The following is a 5,000-nucleotide window of genomic DNA, read 5'->3' as shown; positions in this document are numbered from 1 at the left end:
GATGACGCTAATTTGAGCCGACGCTTTCTTCTTTTTTCTTCTTCTTCTCCTTCTCCTTCTTCTTCTTCTTCTTCATTTTGTTCTTCGTCTACCTCCTCTTCTTATTCTTATTCTAATACCCTACCTTCCTCAACTTCTTATTCTTATTCTAATACCCTACCTTCCTCAACTTCTTTTTCTTCTTCTTCCTCTTCTTCTTCTTTTTCTTCTTCTAATCCCCTACCTTCCTCAACGGGCTGTTGCGCAACCCCCACTCTAACCTCTCCTCTCCTCCCTAAACGCCAGTGCGGACCGTGCATCCATTCCGCATTGTAATGGAACGCAACCGAAGAAACGGATGACGCATGTCTTCCCTGTCGTTTTAATTAATTTTGGAAACTGCCATATAAGCCACGGCGTATAGAGGTTAAGCCTGTGCCTCATGCTGGTAATTAGTGGCTTGTAATCGCAGAAGCCACACGGATGCCACTAATAAGCCAGCTAAGGGCAATCTGCAGATACAGGGAGAGAAGAGCTGTTGGAATGTAAGGGGTTAGCGAGAGGGGGTAGGGGGGTGTCAGGGAGGGGAGGGGGAGAAGAAGGAGGAAAGGGGAGATGAGGAGGGAAAGAGAGGAGAAGAGAAGTGGAGGGAAGGAAGAAGTGGGGGGAGGGGGATAAAAGTGGAGGGAAGAGTGAAAATGGAGAAGAAATCGAATGTTGGGGAGAAGGAAGGAGAGGAAGTATGGCATATGAAAAGAGAAGAGGAGGAGAGAGAGAGAAGAGAAAAGAGAAAAGAAGGAGAGAGAGAGAGAGAGAAGAGAAGGAGAGAGAGAGAGAAGAGAAGGAGAGAGAGAGATAAGAGAAGGAGATAGAGAGAAAAGAAAAGAAGAGAGAGAGGGAAGAGGAGAGAGAGAGAGTGAAAAGAAGGAGAGAGCGATGAGAAGGAGAGAGAGAGAGTGAGTGAGTGAGTGAAAGTGAATTTAAAGAAAGGAAAGAGTGAGGAAAGGGAAATAAAAAACGAAAAAACGAAGAGAAATGAGGGAATGGAAACGGAAAGGGAAGAAAACTTAACAAGAGGACAGAAGAAAACGACATAAAAAAAGGGAAAGGAAGAGTGGAGACGATAGTTCAATAAACAAGAGAAATGAACTGAGAAGGAAAGCAAAGTACAAAAGGAAAATAAAAGAAGAGAGAAGAGAGAATAGAAAAGAGAAGAGGGGAGAGGTAGGGAGGGGAGGGGAAGAGAGGGACCTAGAATAAGTGGAATAGTCGATTTTTGTTTGTGAAGAGGCAGTGAGGACGTGGTTGTTAACGGTGAAGGGGAGGGGAGGGGAGGGAAAGGAGGGAAGAGGGCAGGGGAGTGGAGGAGGGAGGGATGGGGAAGCAGGAGAGTGGAGGGAAAGGAGGGAAGAGGACAGGGGAGTGGAGGAGGGAGGAAAGGGAGGATGGGGAAGCAGAGGAGGGGAGGGAAAGGAGGGAAGGAAGTGGGGGTGGGGAAGCAGAGCAGAGGGGGAAATGAGGGAAGAGGACAGGGGAGGGAAAGGAGGGAAGAGGACAGGGGAGGGAAAGGAGGGAAGACAACGGGGAATGGAGGAGGGAGAAAAGGGAGGGAAGGGGGGAGGCAACGGGGACGCGGAGGAGGGAGGGAAGGCGGGATAAGGGACGAGAAAGTGCAGGGGGAGGGAAGGGAGCAGGGGAGAGAAGTGGGAAGGGAAAGGAGAGGAGGGGTCGGTCGAGGGGAATTGGGTTGAAGGACCACTCAGAGGTTGTAGGAACTAGACGTCGGAGGTACTGGAGGTACGGGGCCTAATTATTGGTCATTTTGCGTTGGTTTAACCTTGGCCTGGTATGATGGAGAGCAGTTGGGGGGAGGGAGATGGAAGGGGGAGGGAGAGGTGAGGGAGAGGGAGGGGAGGGAGAGGAGCCAGAGATGAGTCTGGGTTAAGCGAAGGTGATGAAGTCTTTAGATTTTTTTTACTTATTTATTTTGTTTAGCCATCAGCAACCTCGGAAGACACGTGGGGCTGACGCTGCGTAACTGCTGTGTATATATTTTTCTCTCTTCGTAATTTCGTCAATGGCTACAACAAAACCTGTGGTCTTCTGTTACAACATAAGTGATGATGGTAATGATGTTTATGATTATAATGATTGATGAAACCTAATCATAGTTTTTTTTTATTACTTACGTGTAGTCATATAATAAATGACAGAAAACTAAAGGTCGGAACGACAACAAACAATCCAATTATCAACAAAAACAACAACAACATGAATGAAAATAATACCAAAATTTAGAGTCGACTTTACGAAGCAGCTCCCAATTGTCCCGATGCTTCAGTCAAATCTCATAATCTCACATTATCAAAAGTAAGCCAAGCATTTGTATCCAAACTGTAGATGAACAATTTTCATTATGGTATGGCTTATTCGTAAATTGAGGCAGCTGTGTTATGGCCTACATTTGACGGGTTTTTTTCCGTATGCAAAAAATATATATAAATAGAATGTTTTGTATGCCCTGTGTTAGTAATTTTCCGTGTACGTGTTATTATTTATTATTTGTATCATGCATATGTATCGTATATATATTTTCTTTCCTCTATACCGGGGTGTGTACATTTCCCCCCCTAAATATATCATAATTTTCGACATGTCCCCCTGATTTTAATGCATGTACGTTATATTTATAGATAGAACATATATATATCGGTACAGTGTTATTAGTCGATAAGTTGATGCTATTCCTGATTGATACTAAGTGGCGCCATATTATTTTGCAGGTGTGTGAGGCAGCTGGACAGTGTAGCGCTGAGCCCACCGTGCGACGTCCAAGTACTGCGTTAGGACGTTACCTCATGATTATTTGAAGGTAAATGGTCGCCTGGGGCAGACAGACCACAGAGTGACATTTGAGAATTTTTACCTCATTCGAAGATGGGCCGTGGAGGGCGGGTAGAAAGAAGGGGGGGAGGGGAGGGATAGGGGGCGGTGAGGAGGTGGCAGGCATGTCTGGTTCTGGAGGGAAAGAAGTTTGTCTGTTTTATTTGACCGGCTTTCTTGTTAAACGAAGATGGGATTGCTTGTAGACAAAGGCTTAAGTGCATCCCGGGCAAGGTCGGGACTAACCCAGTTCAAGTCAGCGCGCGGAGGATCTGCCACGGGCGCCCTTGCGAGAGAGAGAAAAAAAAACTTTTTCGATCTTATTACGATGGAATTTCGAGTTTACATCCGATCACATTATAAAAGACAGTCCGTTTTTAGAATATTGATAGTCGTAAAAAGGGGCTTAACTGAAGTATCATGCATGAAATTATAATCCCATACGATTTGAGGAGGGAAAAACACCGTCGCAATTTTTTTGAATGTAGATGAGGAGAGGGAAAAGGGGAGGGAATTAGTTTTTTAAGAATAATTAAAGAATGTGGGAATAAAAAAAGTAATACAAGGTTAAACTGAAACTATTACTTAGTCAAACTTGCGCGCGACTTGTCTTTTCTTCATAAAGTCGTAAAACTTCCATCGATGACTCAGATTTTAAAATTGCCGTCCCATAATGAATCAGAAACTACTATAACCAAAATCCTCCACAAGGAAGAAAAAAACTCTATTAATGCAGAAAAGAAAATTCCCTGCCACCATAAACTTTCCCTTACGATCCTTTACATAAATGAACTGAATTCCTTTCTGAAAGTGATCAAAAGTTTGAGGTTGTGCGAACTTTAGCGTCTGATCTCGGACTGGTGTCTGTTGTAAATGTGCCGTTGCGACCCAACTTCGCCCCGGTAAAGACTCTCTCTGGACCTTTAACTTAGCTTGAGTGCCGGCCTCTTTCCTCGCTCGCTGGGGGAGGCCGGGGGGAAGGGGGGAGGCTGGGGGAGAGGCCTGGGAAATAGGGGGAGGCTGAGGGAGAGACGATATCGAGGGTCTAGGAGACTGGGGGAGGCCGAGGGAGAGGTTGGGGAGCGAGAGACTGGGGGAATGGGGGGAGGCAGAGGGAGAGGTTGGGAAGTGAGGGACTGGGGGAATGGGGGGAGGCAGAGGGAGAGGTTGGGAAGTGAGGGACTGGGGGAATGGGGGGAGCGACGGGATCGGGGACCTGGGGCATTGGGGTAGAGGCTGGGGAGCGGGAAAGATAGGGAAAGCTGGGGGTCGGGAGGGAGGGGAAAGCTGCTGCTCCCGCTCGTCGGATCATCCAAGAGGGAGGGGAAAAAGCTGGGGAGTTGTCTCGAACTCTTCACCCTGGGGTGAGATGGCTGGGGGATACCTCGCCGTAGGGAGGAACCAGAAGAGACGTCTTAGGGTTGCCGTTGCTCTGGGGTTGCTGACGGGGGGGGGGCGGAGGTGTTGATCCTGGGGAGGGAGAGGGTGAGGAATCGTCCCATCAATGTGTTGGCCGTGAGGGGAGGTGAGGGGAACCGTGTCAGCGCTATGTGCCGAAGCCGGTGAGGGGGAGGTAGGTGGACGGGAGAGGGAGGGGGAGGATAGAGGAAGGGGAGAAAGGGGAATGGGGGGGAGGGGAAGGTCGTCGGACAGTTGTGTTGATTCTGGGGAGTGGAGGCTGGGGAGTCTTAGTGCTGTGTTACGTGCAATATAGGGACACAGCGGAATTCCTGGGCGTGTACAGCGGTTCCGAAGAGGACGAGGTTATTAGAAAACAACTCTCACAGCTGTGTCAGGACCTGGGGGTGAAATGGAGGATGAGGGACCACTTTGTTACGCCGTTTGCTGCGTAAAGTTTTTTTCTTTCTTTCATTTTTTTCTCTTCTCTCCGCTCTCTCTCTCACTCTTTCTTTCTCTCTTTCTCCTTTTTTCTCTCTCTCTTTCTCTTTCTCTCTCTCTCTCTCTCTCTCTCTCTCTCTCTCTCTCTCTCTCTCTCTCTCTCTCTCTCTCTCTCTCTCTCTCTCTCTCTCTCTCTCTCTCTCTCTCTCTCTCTCACCGCTCTCTCTCTCTCTCTCTCTCTCTCTCTCTCTCTCTCTCTCTCTCTCTCTCTCTCTCTCTCTCTCTCTCTCTCTCTCTCT

General features: G+C 47.8%; 1 protein-coding gene across 14 annotated transcripts in view; it reads left to right on the top strand.

Moving 5' to 3' along the window:
- LOC113806436 (homeobox protein PKNOX2) overlaps positions 1-5,000 on the top strand; it is a 391,258-nt gene that overhangs the window by 207,054 nt on the left and 179,204 nt on the right. For 11 of the 14 annotated variants that reach the window (XM_070137876.1, XM_070137883.1, XM_070137871.1 and 8 more), the window contains exon 2: positions 2,763-2,851. The exons of the other annotated variants lie outside the window; for them this stretch is intronic. The gene's annotated coding sequence lies outside the window, so the exon portion shown is untranslated. The remainder of the gene's footprint in view (positions 1-2,762; positions 2,852-5,000) is intronic. 14 annotated transcript variants of the gene reach the window in all.

This window comes from Penaeus vannamei, chromosome 23 (genome assembly GCF_042767895.1).
Source record: "Penaeus vannamei isolate JL-2024 chromosome 23, ASM4276789v1, whole genome shotgun sequence".
Taxonomy (NCBI): domain Eukaryota; kingdom Metazoa; phylum Arthropoda; class Malacostraca; order Decapoda; family Penaeidae; genus Penaeus; species Penaeus vannamei.
This window is presented reverse-complemented; position numbering and strand designations above follow the sequence as displayed.